This window comes from Lissotriton helveticus, chromosome 1_1 (assembly GCF_964261635.1).
Source record: "Lissotriton helveticus chromosome 1_1, aLisHel1.1, whole genome shotgun sequence".
Classification (NCBI taxonomy): domain Eukaryota; kingdom Metazoa; phylum Chordata; class Amphibia; order Caudata; family Salamandridae; genus Lissotriton; species Lissotriton helveticus.
In genome coordinates this window covers 573354606-573373867 of record NC_136057.1, presented here as the reverse complement: position 1 = coordinate 573373867, position 19262 = coordinate 573354606, and positions in this window count along the sequence as shown.

The following is a 19262-nucleotide window of genomic DNA, read 5'->3' as shown; positions in this document are numbered from 1 at the left end:
AATGGACACAGCAAGTCAGAAAATCAACTTGATCCTCAAACCACACACATCTTCACACGTCGAGAAAAGAGAACTTTCTTCAGCCAACTTCACAGCCAATCCTATACCGGGTGGGGTAGCATGGGACAACACTGACTATGAAATTTATGGTCCGGTCGAAATCCTGAAATATCCACACCAAATTAAGATCTCCTTGAGTGACTTTGTAAAACCAAACTCATTTGCTGATGATTGGGACTTTGAAAGCATTAATAATATGATGTCTGACTTAGTAATGTCTGCTAAATTTACCAAACATGATTATTTGCAGGGTTCTACCAATTATGATAGTATGTACTGTTATAACCACTATGGTAACCATTTTCTACATAAATCTGCACAACCTAGAAATGTTTTAAATTATAATCAATGGGAACATTGTGCAACACCTCCAAAAGGAAGCTCAAGAACCGTTTACGACAAATACTCATATTTTTCAGGGTTTAACACAAGTAATGCTGAAACATTTTATTTTAAATTATCAAACAAGACAGGGACAAAAACCATGATAACCAACACAAAATTGATATATTCGGACTCATTTTTTTAAAAAATGAATACTTTTGGTTTTGATTATTGGGACAAAAATGTTGAATTGAAAAGTGTTTGGGGTACAAAAGATTGGCAAGTACAGGGTATAGAAGCTTTGTTTAGAGCCTGCATGATCCCAGAACAAATGATATTTTTAAATGACACTGTTCAACAAACCACCTGTCTTGGCCTAGCCAAAATCAAAGATTTAAATAAACCGTCTATTCCAAAGCCAACAATGTTTAGCAACACTTCTACAGATGAAGAGATAGACGTAAACCATATATTAAACCAGAACTGAACACATCCTGATTGGAAACAATGGTTGATCTGGCCCACAGATACTAATAACTGTCAAGACAGATTCCTGAACAAAACACAGGGGTTCAAAATGACCAGGCCAGACCCTAGATATCCCCAAAGACATCACCCAGGGATAATAACAACCTACAGTGTGGGCAAATTATGCCTTCAATGGCTACAAACTTCCACACTGGCAGAAATTAAGCAACACCTAACTTTACTTACTGATGGTGCTGACTTGCGTGATTTCATAATGGGACCACGCAAACAGCGTCAAAAACGTTTCATAGCAGCCTCTGTATATGCAGCATACAATTAGGCCTGGAAGGTTACTCAAATTGAGACAGCAGAGAGAATACGGGAAATTGACCGTATTAATTTGGAAAAATCCCTTTCTGTAGTGGACAATGGGTTAATGACTCTGTCCTCCAGAATTTTTTCTTTGGACAGCATTGTGTCTTCAGCAATCGACATATTAACGCAGGACTGCCTGTTGCTACAACACGGTCAGTCCCAATTGCGTTCTATTGGACAGCTTGGCTGGACGTTACAAAACCTGCGTTCAGGCTATGTGCCTTGGCGTTTAATCAACACAACGTCACTATTCCAAATCTTTAACCTTACTGATAGACAAATCAGTATGGCGCAAAGGGGTGCTGATTATACAATCTTGAGCATTGAAAAACTAGAAAGATTACCAGTGACAATGTCAGAACGACCTGTCAGTGAATGGATAATACATGGGATAGTTAATATTCCAATCTCAACCTTCAGGTTTCAATACTGCCAAAAATATATACAGGCTGGCATGTACGAGAAATTGGGAAAGGGGTACATTAAAACAACATGGAACCTGCCCTATTCACATGCATGTGTCAGTAATAAAGGACAGAAAGTGTTTCTTAGTGGCAATAATTGTGCGATGTCACTAAGTGGCACACTTCTGTGTAACGGAATTAGTTTGCATGGAGCCTGTGAAGGGAATTCATACAACCTTTCATGTCACCAGCAAGGCGCACCTGCAACAGAAATAGAACCATTCTTTCAAAGACTCTATAATGGGAGTTACATTCTAATTGTAGATCGCAGATGTTGTAGTCTTATGCCCGGGACTCCTTATCTCGTAACTACGACTGCGAAGGTCAAGTGCTGTGGACGCTCATTGTTCCCCAGCTCCTTTCCAGACAGGGAGGCAAGGGCATGGCCCAATTTGAAAATTACTTCTATTCGAATAGATACTTTAAGCAGAATGAAAACAGTGCTTCTTCAGACGCCTACCAGGCTCTCGTCATCAAAAGAAACATATGATCTACAAGTCGCAAGGACGACTGCAGAGATACATTCGTTGTTATCAACTAATTCCCCCATACATTTCGCAGAAATACTAAACGAAATCTTAAATATTTCTGATACCAATGGGGTCTCAAAGGTATTTAAGACAGTATTTTCGATGGCATTAACACCATTCAAAGCCATACTGGGTATTTTTCCAGATTTCGTCCATTTGATTTTTGGCGGACTTCCCCTGATCTTGGGACTAATTGCAGGAATACTATTCTTGGTCCTTATTTTTCGTTATGGCAACCCATGTCACAGACAAAACTCTTGCGACAAGGGAAGAAACAATCCTAGCCATTGGATACCGGGACCGGATATCAAAAATCCTGGGACTCTCCCGGCTTAGAGACCTGAACATGACTTGGTTTCTATCATTTCGACCAATGTGGCAAAGATGTGTTTTACCTGTATTAAGGTGTCTGCTATGCGGAGAAGAATGCGTGTTAGACACCTGTCTGACGCTACAATCGGATGCGCCAATGGATGCAGAAACATTGTTGAGCCCGATCAAGGTTCATGCTTTGTGCTGCCCTCAAAGGCTACCAATCCTGATGACGGCATTCGTGGAAGCTTCACCACTACGATTGATGGGTAGTGAAGTTCAAGATGAAAGCAGCATTGATCAGGTACGACCTTCTGTCAGCAATGCGAATCAGAATGTCAATGGAGACAATCATGCGCACGAATGCATGATTACACCTATTTCCGAGTTAGTGGAACTTTCCCAGGAAGCTGTTGACAGCTTTTTCGAAAGCCTGAATGATATGATGTTCTCTCCAGAGCAGAAATAGAGACTTTTGAGCAAGCTCGCACACGGCGTTCCCTAAATTCGGCCTTCAACTTTAAAAATAAAGTCACATGAACAATTTTCCCTCCAGTTCACGGACAGCAAGTTTTTCAGCAGCCCCAAAATATTTTTGCATATTTTTCGGGACACTATCTTCTGCTTAAAGTAAGAAACTATTCTTAAAGAACTAAGAAATTCTAAATTTTAGATAGCATATAGACATTAGCTGCCCGCTGGTATGTTCATAAATATTTTATTCTGTGATGGAATGGTCTCGAACTTTTTTTCTGTATTAAGAGCCATTTCATGTGTAATTTCTCATATACCAAATAAGCAATAATGTATACAGATGCGTGATTACTTTAGCATTATTCCATAGCTTGAGTGCATACAATACATATGACTGCAATTTTTCTGTATATTTGAAAATTTCAAAATGCATTTATGTATTTTGGGGTGGTAAGGTATACACTATACTCTATAGTATGTTGTACTATGTTATACTATGCATAGATTAGTAAATATGACCATAGTTAGCGTGGAGTGGGTGTGATGTATTCCTATAGGTTCTGAATCGATCCCCCTATTCCTGACCCTATTCTGGTTAGCAAACTAACAAGTTAACTAAGTAATCAGCCCATGAGGCAGAAAAACCCCATGATGCAGATACCGTTATCTGACGCAGTCACACTACGGCACAGGAACGTGTTATCTGATTAGGTCATAACGCTTGCGATCTAATTAGACAAGAGATATTCCTCCAGCCCCTGATAAGGCATACGGAGTTCTCATAACAAATCAAACCTATGACAAACTGGGCAAAACCCTGCGGCCATTGTTTTGATTTCACCGAGAACTTCAGCAAAAGAATGAGCTAACGAGCAAGTCGTATGACATCCTTATTGACGTATCTATGTCCATCCTTACGTCAATCTCGGCACCTTAAAGGTATAAATATTACCGATCTTGCCCTATGCAAACACACGCGGTGGTGACGAGACGGAGCAGCCATACTTGCCGAAGCCCAGAGCAGAGCAGACCCCGCTGGCACAGCCCCGCCTTCCTGACGCGCTGAGAGCAAGACGCGCTGCTTTCTCCTGCCGAGAAACCAAGCACCGGCGCTTCCGGGTAGCCCTCGCAGGCAGCCTGGAATATCGAGACCAGAGAAAGAGATACCATTCCTCATTCATCCTAACTTCCAGGTACAGAACTGAATAACCCCTCACAGAGAATTCTTTAGTCAGTCACTTGGCAAAAACAAACTTAACTTAAACTGTAACTTTCTATTCCCGCCCTCGTATTAGACTTAGGTCAGGTACACGGGGTAGGCGTATCTAGAAACACCAGTTGAGTACGTTTAGTCAAATGTATATGTGTATGTAATATATTTTATTCATTTTAAACATCTTATGGCTTAGAAACCATATCAATGTTTTTACAGTATTATTTTATACTTCTGCTTATAATGTATGCACTTTACTTAACTATAAGTATTGCAATAATATCGATCCATTTCTCTTGTATGAGAAAAGAGACTGATCAATAAATAACACCTTTTTATTGAACACGCCCGTCTCTTCCCTTTCTCTACAATCTGATGAGACTAAGAATGCACGTACTGACTGAGTAAAATAAATTGCCTTTTGTTCACACGACTCTCGAGATTTACTCTTGATTAGGGGAGAGCAAAGTTGTCATGTTCTATGGTTGTCAGAAACTAAATCCCTTCTTGTCTAATCAGGGAAGTTTATTCTTTCCTGAACATTCGAGAAAGTTTCTAGTGAACTCTGAGCTAAGCTGGCAAACCCAAAACTTTAAGTCTAATATCGACAGTAGTAGACCTAGTTAACGTCTGGTCTAGGCCTTTACTATTGTAGGTATTATTCCAATGCGCAGAGCCTATTGGGATGATAGGAGCTACACTACAACAACACGTCACTACAATGCATGCCATTACAATGCATACCATTACAACGCATGCCATTACAATGCATTTTACGGTAAGTAAGGGAGATTTTTTAGTTTTAAGGTGGGTATGCGTTTTGAGGTAGATGGGAATAGTAATTTCTACCCCTAAGCTATCCAAAACGTTCCCTAATGTTGCACTCACTGGAGTGAGAATAGTAATGTTTACCCCTACTCTATCCAACACTTTCCATACTGTTGCACTCACTGGAGTGGGAATAGAAATTTTAACCCCTACACTATCCAATACTTACCCTACTGTTGCACTCACTGGAGTGGGAATAGTAATTTTTACCCCTACACTATCCAACACTTACCCTACTGTTGCCCTAAAAGTATTATGCATTGTAATGGTATGCATTGTAATGGAATGCGTTGTAGTGGTAGTTTTTAAAAATACATAGAAATGGCATGCGTTGTAAAATCATGCGATTTAATGAAAGTTGCTATGTTAAAACCATGTTGTAAAAGCATACGTTGTAATTGTTTTCCGTTGCAACGTCATATATTCATTCTGGATACTAAAGGTGTGCAATTTACTCTTCCCACTCCAACCTTGGAGGAAGTTGTTGAACACTAAAGTGGTCGCATATACTATTCCCGCTCCAATCTAAACTATTTAGGGGAAGGTGTTGGTTGGGCACTAAAGGGGTGACATTTACTTTTCGTACTCCAATCTAAACCATTTAGTGGAAAGTTTTGGTACACTAAATGGGCGCCATTGACTATTCCCACTTCTATCTAAACCATTAGGAGGAGGGGTTGAACACAAAAATGGGCTACATTCACTTTTACCACTCCATTGTAATTCATTTACGGGAATCAGAGGGCACATCGCCTTGTCCATAGCTATGCAGTGACACTGAATTTCCCACATCAGTTTGGATAAGAATGAATGCAGCTCCCATAAAAAAGAGCCTAGAAGCTGCAGGGGTTGGACCATAAAGAAATATAAAAGATGAGGGAAAATTACCATTTTGATAATGGCAACCCAGCCCAGAGGCGAAGGTGGGAGACGTTGGCAACACCTTTATCTGAGTTTCCCTGTCTGAGGTTAACGCTTGATTGGTAAACATGAACCCCAAGATACCAGAACATGGAGGGCTCCCACCTCAGGGAATCTCTGAGGTAAGGAGGACATGAAGAGGTATGTGCAATCATATTTGGGAATAAGCGTAATTTCTCCAAAGTAATCCTAAACCCAGACAGTTCCCCAAAATTGAATAGCAAGCCACTCCAACTGGGAGAGCTTACATTCATGGTCTTTAAGAAACAGCAGTGCCTCATCTACGCACCATGCTGCTGCGTGATAGGTTTCTACTATTGTTATTCCCCACATCGGGTCTCTAGCATGTATCATACATGACAGAGGTTCAAAATCTAAAATTAACATTAATGGGGGCAGGGGGAAACCCTGTTGGGTGCCTCTACATAGAAGCCACCTTGACATGCAAACCCGGGCGAGGGGTTCCGTATATAATAGATGGATCCACTAAAGCAGATTACCTCTAATTCCAATGACTTTGACCACTTCAAACAGGTATGGTCACAATAGAGTATCAAAGGCATTTTGATGAAAGAGCAAGCACCAAAGGGATCCAGGCTGATTCACCAGTTAGTCTATAATGTGTTGCAATCTGTGAATATTCACGTGGGTATTACGTACCGGGACAAAACCACATTGATCTGGGTGTATAAGGCCTGGTATATGGGGGAGGAAGCAGTTTGATATGATCTTACCTAGTATTTTTTATCTGTGTTAATAGAGAAAGTGCACAGTATTCAGGGATACAGGGACACACTATGGGTGTGAGTGGACAGGTACCTTGATGAATGTTTGACTACAGGGACCGCCCTTCCCTGGCATACCCTATGATGTCTGTTGAAGAAACAAATCATCTATGATCATACCAGGAAAAGGTCCTACAAGTATGGTCTGTATGGTTGCGCCCATGTTTGTTATAATTTGATTGCACATCTAAAAGTAAAAAGCTACAAAAGCAGGGTTATGTTGAGGTCCTGAGGAAAGCCAAATGACCTTATACGGGCAGCCCAATGGCTGAAACATGTCGACCTTCTAGATGCTTGCAAGTATTATATCCTAAGAGCATAACACTGTTTTTTAATCTAGTCCAAGATCCTACATAATTAAAATAAGCAAAAGATGATTCAGAGGCTATTTTAATTCACTCATACTCCCTGCCTTCACTTACCTTTTGCCAACAAAAGAGCTCCGCTTACAAATGCTTGAGCCCACCCATACACATTTAGTGTTATGGTGGAGGTCCGGTGATGAAGTAAGCCACGGGTGGTACCTGTGTGTGAGGACCCTTTATACATATCAATATATATATACATTTATATACATATGCATATCATTCAATAGAAAGAGTACTAATCATGCAGCCTACATATCTGAAAAATTGTGATGCAAGCACTAATTTACCTGGGTGCCCTTCGCTCACTTATCTCGGACACACACAACAGACATGCACTCCATGGAAACTGGGTTTTCCCTTTCCTTATGTTTAATTAGACGATAGGATTGGGCATCCAGTGGGTCTTGGACCTGTTTTGGCAACACCACTATAGTGCCCTCCCTAACTGAGTCTGGGCGCAGCCCTTACTGAAATACCCCCATGCATGCACCAAGGACGCCACTTGGGACCATATGGGAATGAAAACCTTTTGGGGTAGCCTGTCCATCTCCACCGTCTTCACTCTAGCCAATTGGTCAGTGGAAATTTTCACCTGCTGCACCTCCAGCTCAGCATTTGGCACAGCTGTTTGGGGGGCTGTGTGAATCAGTATCTGTATGGCGGCCAAGAGTTGAGCTACGCAGGAGCTGTGGGATATCTGTGTAGCCATGTACAGAGTTTGATAATGCTTCACAAAGTCTGCGTTAATTTTCCCATGCATTGTAGCTCTGTAACTGGCCTGCAGTATAATGGGCCTATGGGTTTCTGGGGTGTGTTTGACTTTAACAGCCAAGCCAAAAGATGTACTGTCCTGTCCCCCGCTCCTTGTTGTTGTGTCATGTATTCCCTGTAGTGCATGCATCTAAGGCTTTCCATCAGTGTCTGAAATGGTTTGTTCACTTCCAGTAATCACCGTCTAGCAGTTAAATCCTCTGCTGCTGTTATTTCTAGCACATGTAGCTGACTCTCCACTTCACAGACCTCTTGCTTCATTGTCTGCTTGACCCCGTAAGATGTCTTTATAGAGAGACCACGGATGGCCACTTTAAAAGCGTCCCACTCCAAGTTGGAGTTGGAGCCCTAATTTCCCCTAAAATAATCATCGATTGCTGTCCCAATTCCGTCTGAATCTGCCATGTTTGCATAGCTATCAACGTCTTACACAGTGACAGTGCTAGCAAAGGAGGGTTATGATCAGAGCCTATACGACACAGGTATTTGACATATGTATCCATTGTATAAGTCACCAAAACAAGAGAGGAGTGACTGAGGATTTTGTAACGTCCAGGACATGGTCCTCTGTAGTAATGAAAACACAGAGTGTACTGTTCCTAAATGAGAAGCTAGGTCTAGCAGGTGGAGGGGAGTTCTCCTTTTAGGAGCAAGGGCCCTCACACACCCCGAAAGGGGTCATGCTTCATCATCAGGCAGCTTCTCATTGGGTTGGTGCTGCAATGTCTAACGAGAGGGCTCTTAGCTGGAAATCTTCTCTTTTTAGTAGAGGAATGTTGCATGGTAAGTAGTGAAGTGTGAGTAGAATGGGTGAAGGAGAAGTTTGTTAAAAATGACTAAAGGGATCCAAACAGAAAATAAAGTTTTATTGTAGTGTCTCTTTGTCAAGGAAAAAAACATGATTTGAGCGTAGAATAGATATAATGATCTATTCAGCTACAAAGATAGTGGCCCAGCCTCTCCCCAGTGGTCCAGTGGTAAAGTTGTGGTAATGGTAGGACATGTCCAACCACCACTCTGTCTTGACCTCCCCAGTGAAGATCAGGACCCCTTCCTAGGCCCCTCCACAACTGTCCGGCAGTCAGCTGTCCTCACCCGCAGTACAGCCAGATCACCAAGAGATGAGCCCGGGGCTCATCTTATATTATCCTGACCCCCCATCCACAGTATTGGGGAGCACTAGCTCCCAGGAGATAGGTACTGAGTACCAGCTTACCATCCCGAGTAGGAGGTGCCAAAGCTCTTGATTCTAAGCCGATCCCCGGCCTCGGTGTTGAACACCACTCTATCTACAGCACTGATACTGCATCATCACAGCTGTCAGCCACTGCTGGCTTCGATGGCCTCCAAATCCACACAACATTCATCACTGATGGGCCCGCAGAGCCTGGGTGTGCTCTCTTCACCGGCAGCCAGTGGCCTAGCTGGCACCTCCGGCAGCAGTACAGGCCCAGTATCGAAGCAGCCCCTACATAGAGCACTGCTCAGGCTTCCATCTTCATTTGCTCAACCCAAGGGCTACAGGATGACTCCAGGGGTCCAGTGAGTACAGGTTTCTGTCCGTAAACTGGCCCAGGGCCAAAGGATTGCTCAGGATTCCATCAGAGCAGCAGGAGCTTGGCCATCTTGATTAGTCATGCCATGCCCCTCCCTCCTCTTACAAAGTTGAAATATTCTATTTAGTGTCATGCTCGGTGTCCTTAGAATCGGGAAGCTCAAGGTTCGGTCTTTGCTTCTCTACTCTCTTCGATGTGACCATCACTTGGTACAACATGTTTTGGACATAATCTGCTTACCTTTGTTCAAGGCACAATGCCTATTCAATCTCTCATATAATTTCCTCTAGGCTTTGTTCCCTCTTCACCCTCTCACTTCACCCTGGTTGTAAAATGTGATAGTGAAATGTGCTTATATTAAGCATGGGCGCAAAATCCGTTCCGCTCGCGGATTTTGCGGATTTTCGGCAAATTCGCGATCCGCGAATTCCCGCGAATTTGCCGAAAATCCGCGAACCCGCCAGCGGAACGGATCCTGGGAGCAAAAGCTCAACTTCAAGCTTGTAACTATTTTAGAACGGCGCCGGCAAGCTGCCAGCACCATTCTAAAATAGTTACTAAGTTAGCTTCAACAGGAAGCACTAATAGATAAAATGCAGGTGCTCAAGCACCTGCTTTATTTTATCTATTAGTGCTTCCTGATGAAGCTAACTTAGTAACTATTTTAGAATGGCGCTGGCAGCTTGCCGGCGCCATTCTAAAATAAAACAGGAGTGGGGCAGAGGGCAGAAGGTCACAGAGTGGGGCAGAGGGCAGAAGGGCACAGCAACGAGTGGAGCAGAGGTCAGAATGGCACAAAAACGAGTGGGGTAAGGGGCACAAGGGCACAACAACGAGTGGGGCAAAGGGCAGAATGGCACAAAAACGAGTGGGGCAAGGGGCACAAGGGCACAACAACGAGTGGGGCAAAGGGCAGAATGGCACAAAAACGAGTGGGGCAAGGGGCACAAGGACACAACAACGATTGGGGCAGAGGGCAGAATGGCACAAAAACGAGTGGGGCAAGGGGCACAAAGGCACAACAACGAGTGGGGCAGAGGGCAGAATGGCACAAAAACGAGTGGGGCAAGGGGCACAAGGGCACAACAACGAATGGGGCAGAGGGCAGAATGGCACAAAAACGAGTGGGGCAAGGGGCACAAGGGCACAACAACGAGTGGGGCAGAGGGCAGAATGGCACTAAAATGAGTGGGGCAAGGGGCACAAGGGCACAACAACGAATGGGGCAGAGGGCAGAATGGCACAAAAACGAGTGGGGCAAGGGGCATAAGGGCACAACAACGAGTGGGGCAGAGGGCAGAATGGCACAAAAACGAGTGGGGCAAGGGGCACAAGGGCATAACAACGAGTGGGGCAAAGGGCAGAATGGCACAAAAACGAGTGGGGCAAGGGGCACAAGGGCACAACAACGAGTGGGGCAAAGGGCAGAATGGCACAAAAACGAGTGGGGCAAGGGGCACAAGGGCACAACAACGAGTGGGGCAAGGGGCACAAGGGCACAACAACGATTGGGGCAGAGGGCAGAATGGCACAAAAACGAGTGGGGCAAGGGGCACAAGGGCACAAAAACGAGTGGGACAGAGGGCAGAATGGCACAAAAACGAGTGGGGCAAGGGGCACAAGGGCACAAGAACGAGTGGGGCAGAGGGCAGAATGGCACAAAAACGAGTGGGGCAAGGGGCACAAGCGCACAACAACGAGTGGGGCAGAGGGCAGAATGGCACAAAAACGAGTGGGGCAAGGGGCACAAGGGCACAAAAACGAGTGGGGCAGAGGGCTGGCTCCGATGGCCTCCGAATCCACACAACATTCATCACTGATGGGCCCGCAGAGCCTGGGTGTGCTCTCTTCACCGGCAGCCAGTGGCCTAGCTGGCACCTCCGGCAGCAGTACAGGCCCAGTATCGAAGCAGCCCCTGCATAGAGCACTTCTCAGGCTTCCATCTTCATTTGCTCAACCCAAGGGCTACAGGATGACTCCAGGGGTCCAGTGAGTACAGGTTTCTGTCCGTAAACTGGCCCAGGGCCAAAGGATTGCTCAGGATTCCATCAGAGCAGCAGGAGCTTGGCCATCTTGATTAGTCATGCCATGCCCCTCCCTCCTCTTACAAAGTTGAAATATTCTATTTAGTGTCATGCTCAGTGTCCTTGGAATCGGGAAGCTCTAGGTTCGGTCTTTGCCTCTCTACTCTCTTCGATGTGACCATCACTTGATACAACATGTTTTGGACATAATCTGCTTTCCTTTGTTCAAGGCACAATGCCTATTCAATCTCTCATATAATTTCCTCTAGGCTTTGTTCCCTCTTCACCCTCTCACTTCACCCTGGTTGTAAAATGTGATAGTGAAATGTGCTTATATTAAGCATGGGCGCAAAATCCGTTCCGCTCGCGGATTTTGCGGATTTTCGGCAAATTCGCGATCCGCGAATTCCCGCGAATTTGCCGAAAATCCGCGAACCCGCGAGCGGAACGGATCCGGGGGGCAAAAGTTCAAGCTTCAAGCTTGTAACTATTTTAGAACGGCGCGGGCAAGCTGCCAGCACCATTCTAAAATAGTTACTAAGTTAGCTTCAACAGGAGGCACTAATAGATAAAATGCAGGTGCTCGAGCACCTGCTTTATTTTATCTATTAGTGCTTCCTGATGAAGCTAACTTAGTAACTATTTTAGAATGGCACTGGCAGCTTGCCGGCGCCATTCTAAAATAAAACAGGAGTGGGGCAGAGGGCAGAAGGTCACAGAGTGGGGCAGAGGGCAGAAGGGCACAGCAACGAGTGGGGCAGAGGGCAGAATGGCACAAAAACGAGTGGGGTAAGGGGCACAAGGGCACAACAACGAGTGGGGCAAAGGGCAGAATGGCACAAAAACGAGTGGGGCAAGGGGCACAAGGGCACAACAACGAGTGGGGCAAAGGGCAGAATGGCACAAAAACGAGTGGGGCTAGGGGCACAAGGGCACAACAACGAATGGGGCAGAGGGCAGAATGGCACAAAAACGAGTGGGACAATGGCCACAAGGGCACAACAACGAGTGGGGCAAAGGGGAAAATGACACAAAACGAGTGGGGCAAGGGGCACAAGGGCACAACAACGAATGGGGCAGAGGGCAGAATGGCACAAAAACGAGTGGGGCAAGGGGCACAAGGGCACAGCAACGAGTGGGGCAGAGGGCAGAATGGCACAAAAACGAGTGGGGTAAGGGGCACAAGGGCACAACAACGAGTGGGGCAAAGGGCAGAATGGCACAAAAACGAGTGGGGCAAGGGGCACAAGGGCACAACAACGAATGGGGCAGAGGGCAGAATGGCACAAAAACGAGTGGGACAAGGGGCACAAGGGCACAACAACGAGTGGGGCAAAGGGCAGAATGGCACAAAAACGAGTGGGGCAAGGGGCACAAGGGCACAACAACGATTGGGGCAGAGGGCAGAATGGCACAAAACGAGTGGGGCAAGGGGCACAAGGGCAAAACAACGAGTGGGGCAGAGGGCAGGATGGCACAAAAACGAGTGGGGCAAGGGGCACAAGGGCACAACAACGATTGGGGCAGAGGGCAGAATGGCACAAAAACGAGTGGGGCAAGGGGCACAAGGGCACAACAACGAGTGGGGCAGAGGGCAGAATGGCACTAAAACGAGTGGGGCAAGGGGCACAAGGGCACAACAACGATTGGGGCAGAGGGCAGAATGGCACAAAAACGAGTGGGGCAAGGGGCACAAGGGCATAACAACGAGTGGGGCAAAGGGCAGAATGGCACAAAAACGAGTGGGGCAAGGGGCACAAGGGCACAACAACGAGTGGGGCAAGGGGCACAAGGGCATAACAACGAGTGGGGCAAAGGGCAGAATGGCACAAAAACGAGTGGGGCAAGGGGCACAAGGGCACAACAACGAGTGGGGCAAAGGGCAGAATGGCACAAAAACGAGTGGGGCAAGGGGCACAAGGGCACAACAACGAGTGGGGCAAGGGGCACAAGGGCACAACAACGATTGGGGCAGAGGGCAGAATGGCACAAAAACGAGTGGGGCAAGGGGCACAAGGGCACAAAAACGAGTGGGACAGAGGGCAGAATGGCACAAAAACGAGTGGGGCAAGGGGCACAAGGGCACAAGAACGAGTGGGGCAGAGGGCAGAATGGCACAAAAACGAGTGGGGCAAGGGGCACAAGCGCACAACAACGAGTGGGGCAGAGGGCAGAATGGCACAAAAACGAGTGGGGCAAGGGGCACAAGGGCACAACAACGAATGGGGCAGAGGGCAGAATGGCACAAAAACGAGTGGGACAAGGGGCACAAGGGCACAACAACGAGTGGGGCAAAGGGCAGAATGGCACAAAAACGAGTGGGGCAAGGGGCACAAGGGCACAACAACGATTGGGGCAGAGGGCAGAATGGCACAAAACGAGTGGGGCAAGGGGCACAAGGGCAAAACAACGAGTGGGGCAGAGGGCAGGATGGCACAAAAACGAGTGGGGCAAGGGGCACAAGGGCACAACAACGATTGGGGCAGAGGGCAGAATGGCACAAAAACGAGTGGGGCAAGGGGCACAAGGGCACAACAACGAGTGGGGCAGAGGGCAGAATGGCACTAAAACGAGTGGGGCAAGGGGCACAAGGGCACAACAACGATTGGGGCAGAGGGCAGAATGGCACAAAAACGAGTGGGGCAAGGGGCACAAGGGCACAACAACGAGTGGGGCAAGGGGCACAAGGGCATAACAACGAGTGGGGCAAAGGGCAGAATGGCACAAAAACGAGTGGGGCAAGGGGCACAAGGGCACAACAACGAGTGGGGCAAGGGGCACAAGGGCATAACAACGAGTGGGGCAAAGGGCAGAATGGCACAAAAACGAGTGGGGCAAGGGGCACAAGGGCACAACAACGAGTGGGGCAAAGGGCAGAATGGCACAAAAACGAGTGGGGCAAGGGGCACAAGGGCACAACAACGAGTGGGGCAAGGGGCACAAGGGCACAACAACGATTGGGGCAGAGGGCAGAATGGCACAAAAACGAGTGGGGCAAGGGGCACAAGGGCACAAAAACGAGTGGGACAGAGGGCAGAATGGCACAAAAACGAGTGGGGCAAGGGGCACAAGGGCACAAGAACGAGTGGGGCAGAGGGCAGAATGGCACAAAAACGAGTGGGGCAAGGGGCACAAGCGCACAACAACGAGTGGGGCAGAGGGCAGAATGGCACAAAAACGAGTGGGGCAAGGGGCACAAGGGCACAAAAACGAGTGGGGCAGAGGGCTGGCTCCGATGGCCTCCGAATCCACACAACATTCATCACTGATGGGCCCGCAGAGCCTGGGTGTGCTCTCTTCACCGGCAGCCAGTGGCCTAGCTGGCACCTCCGGCAGCAGTACAGGCCCAGTATCGAAGCAGCCCCTGCATAGAGCACTTCTCAGGCTTCCATCTTCATTTGCTGAACCCAAGGGCTACAGGATGACTCCAGGGGTCCAGTGAGTACAGGTTTCTGTCCGTAAACTGGCCCAGGGCCAAAGGATTGCTCAGGATTCCATCAGAGCAGCAGGAGCTTGGCCATCTTGATTAGTCATGCCATGCCCCTCCCTCCTCTTACAAAGTTGAAATATTCTATTTAGTGTCATGCTCAGTGTCCTTGGAATCGGGAAGCTCTAGGTTCGGTCTTTGCCTCTCTACTCTCTTCGATGTGACCATCACTTGATACAACATGTTTTGGACATAATCTGCTTTCCTTTGTTCAAGGCACAATGCCTATTCAATCTCTCATATAATTTCCTCTAGGCTTTGTTCCCTCTTCACCCTCTCACTTCACCCTGGTTGTAAAATGTGATAGTGAAATGTGCTTATATTAAGCATGGGCGCAAAATCCGTTCCGCTCGCGGATTTTGCGGATTTTCGGCAAATTCGCGATCCGCGAATTCCCGCGAATTTGCCGAAAATCCGCGAACCCGCGAGCGGAACGGATCCGGGGGGCAAAAGTTCAAGCTTCAAGCTTGTAACTATTTTAGAACGGCGCGGGCAAGCTGCCAGCACCATTCTAAAATAGTTACTAAGTTAGCTTCAACAGGAGGCACTAATAGATAAAATGCAGGTGCTCGAGCACCTGCTTTATTTTATCTATTAGTGCTTCCTGATGAAGCTAACTTAGTAACTATTTTAGAATGGCACTGGCAGCTTGCCGGCGCCATTCTAAAATAAAACAGGAGTGGGGCAGAGGGCAGAAGGTCACAGAGTGGGGCAGAGGGCAGAAGGGCACAGCAACGAGTGGGGCAGAGGGCAGAATGGCACAAAAACGAGTGGGGTAAGGGGCACAAGGGCACAACAACGAGTGGGGCAAAGGGCAGAATGGCACAAAAACGAGTGGGGCAAGGGGCACAAGGGCACAACAACGAGTGGGGCAAAGGGCAGAATGGCACAAAAACGAGTGGGGCTAGGGGCACAAGGGCACAACAACGAATGGGGCAGAGGGCAGAATGGCACAAAAACGAGTGGGACAATGGCCACAAGGGCACAACAACGAGTGGGGCAAAGGGGAAAATGACACAAAACGAGTGGGGCAAGGGGCACAAGGGCACAACAACGAATGGGGCAGAGGGCAGAATGGCACAAAAACGAGTGGGGCAAGGGGCACAAGGGCACAGCAACGAGTGGGGCAGAGGGCAGAATGGCACAAAAACGAGTGGGGTAAGGGGCACAAGGGCACAACAACGAGTGGGGCAAAGGGCACAAGGGCACAACAACGAATGGGGCAGAGGGCAGAATGGCACAAAAACGAGTGGGACAAGGGGCACAAGGGCACAACAACGAGTGGGGCAAGGGGCACAAGGGCACAACAACGATTGGGGCAGAGGGCAGAATGGCACAAAAACGAGTGGGGCAAGGGGCACAAGGGCAAAACAACGAGTGGGGCAGAGGGCAGGATGGCACAAAAACGAGTGGGGCAAGGGGCACAAGGGCACAACAACGATTGGGGCAGAGGGCAGAATGGCACAAAAACGAGTGGGGCAAGGGGCACAAGGGCACAACAACGAGTGGGGCAGAGGGCAGAATGGCACTAAAACGAGTGGGGCAAGGGGCACAAGGGCACAACAACGATTGGGGCAGAGGGCAGAATGGCACAAAAACGAGTGGGGCAAGGGGCACAAGGGCACAACAATGAGTGGGGCAGAGGGCAGAATGGCACAAAAACGAGTGGGGCAAGGGGCACAAGGGCACAACAACGAGTGGGGCAAGGGGCAGAATGGCACAAAAACGAGTGGGGCAAGGGGCACAAGGGCACAACAACGAGTGGGGCAAAGGGCAGAATGGCACAAAAACGAGTGGGGCAGGGGGCACAAGGGCACAAAAACGAGTGGGACAGAGGGCTGGCTCCGATGGCCTCCAAATCCACACAACATTCATCACTGATGGGCCCGCAGAGCCTGGGTGTGCTCTCTTCACCGGCAGCCAGTGGCCTAGCTGGCACCTCCGGCAGCAGTACAGGCCCAGTATCGAAGCAGCCCCTACATAGAGCACTGCTCAGGCTTCCATCTTCATTTGCTCAACCCAAGGGCTACAGGATGACTCCAGGGGTCCAGTGAGTACAGGTTTCTGTCCGTAAACTGGCCCAGGGCCAAAGGATTGCTCAGGATTCCATCAGAGCAGCAGGAGCTTGGCCAGCTTGATTAGTCATGCCATGCCCCTCCCTCCTCTTACAAAGTTGAAATATTCTATTTAGTGTCATGCTCGGTGTCCTTGGAATCGGGTAGCTCAAGGTTCGGTCTTTGCTTCTCTACTCTCTTCGATGTGACCATCACTTGGTACAACATGTTTTGGACATAATCTACTTTCCTTTGTTCAAGGCACAATGCCTATTCAATCTCTCATATAATTTCCTCTAGGCTTTGTTCCCTCTTCACCCTCTCACTTCACCCTGGTTGTAAAATGTGATAGTGAAATGTGCTTATATTAAGCATGGGCACAAAATCCGTTCCGCTCGCGGATTTTGCGGATTTTCGGCAAATTCGAGATCCGCGAATTCCCGCGAATTTGCCAAAAATCCGCGAACCCGCGAGCTGAAAGGATCCGGGGGGCAAAAGTTCAAGCTTCAAGCTTGTAACTATTTTAGAACGGCGCGGGCAAGCTGCCAGCACCATTCTAAAATAGTTACTAAGTTAGCTTCAACAGGAAGCACTAATAGATAAAATGCAGGTGCTCGAGCACCTGCTTTATTTTATCTATTAGTGCTTCCTGATGAAGCTAACTTAGTAACTATTTTAGAATGGCGCTGGCAGCTTGCCGGCGCCATTCTAAAATAAAACAGGAGTGGGGCAGAGGGCAGAAGGTCACAGAGTGGGGCAGAGGGCAGAAGGGCACAGCAACAAGTGGGGCAGAGGGCAGAATGGCACAAAAACGAGTGGGGTAAGGGGCACAAGGGCACAACAACGAGTGGGGCAAAGGGCAGAATGGCACAAAAACGAGTGGGGCAAGGGGCACAAGGGCACAACAACGAGTGGGGCAAAGGGCAGAATGGCACAAAAACGAGTGGGGCAAGGGGCACAAGGGCACAACAACGAGTGGGGCAGAGGGCAGAATGGCACAAAAACGAGTGGGGCAATGGCCACAAGGGCACAACAACGAGTGGGGCAAAGGGCAGAATGACACAAAAACGAGTTGGGCAAGGGGCACAAGGGCACAACAACGATTGGGGCAGAGGGCAGAATGGCACAAAAACGAGTGGGGCAAGGGGCACAAGGGCACAACAACGAGCGGGGCAGAGGGCCGAATGGCACAAAAACAAGTGGGGCAAGGGGCACAAGGGCACAACAACGATTTGGGCAGAGGGCAGAATGGCACAAAAACAAGTGGGGCAAGGGGCACAAGGGCACAACAACGAGTGGGGCAGAGGGCAGAATGGCACTAAAACGAGTGGGGCAAGCGGCACAAGGGCACAACAACGATTGGGGCAGAGGGCAGAATGGCACAAAAACGAGTGGGGCAAGGGGCACAAGGGCACAACAACGAGTGGGGCAGAGGGCAGAATGGCACAAAAACGAGTGGGGCAAGGGGCACAAGGGCACAACAACGAGTGGGACAAAGGGCAGAATGGCACAAAAACGAGTGGGGCAAGGAGCACAAGGGCACAACAACGAGTGGGGCAAAGGGCAGAATGGCACAAAAATCAGTGGGGCAAGGGGCACAAGGGCACAACAACGAGTGGGGCAAGGGGCACAAGGGCACAACAACGATTGGGGCAGAGGGCAGAATGGCACAAAAACGAGTGGGGCAAGGGGCACAAGGGCACAAAAATGAGTGGGGCAGAGGGCAGAATGGCACAAAAGCGAGTGAGGCAAGGGGCACAAGGGCACAACAACGAGTGGGGCAGAGGGCAGAATGGCACAAAAACGAGTGGGGCAAGGGGCACAAAGGCACAACAACGATTGGGGCAGAGGGCAGAATGGCACAAAAACGAGTGGGGCAAGGGGCACAAGGGCACAACAACGAGTGGGGCAGAGGGCAGAATGGCACAAAAACGAGTGGGGTAAGGGGCACAAGGGCACAAAAACGAGTGAGGCAGAGGGCAGAATGGCACGTAAACGAGTGGGGCAAGGGACACAAGGGCACAACAACGATTGGGGCAGAGGGCAGAATGGCACAAAAACGAGTGGGGCAAGGGGCACAAGGGCACAACAACGAGTGGGGCAGAGGGCAGAATGGCACAAAAACGAGTGGGGCAAGGGGCACAAGGGCACAAAAACGAGTGGGGCAGAGGGCACAAGGGCACAAAAAAACGAGAGGGTGGCAGTGATGAACCAGAGGGCGCATTGCGGTCTTGCACAAACCCCCCCC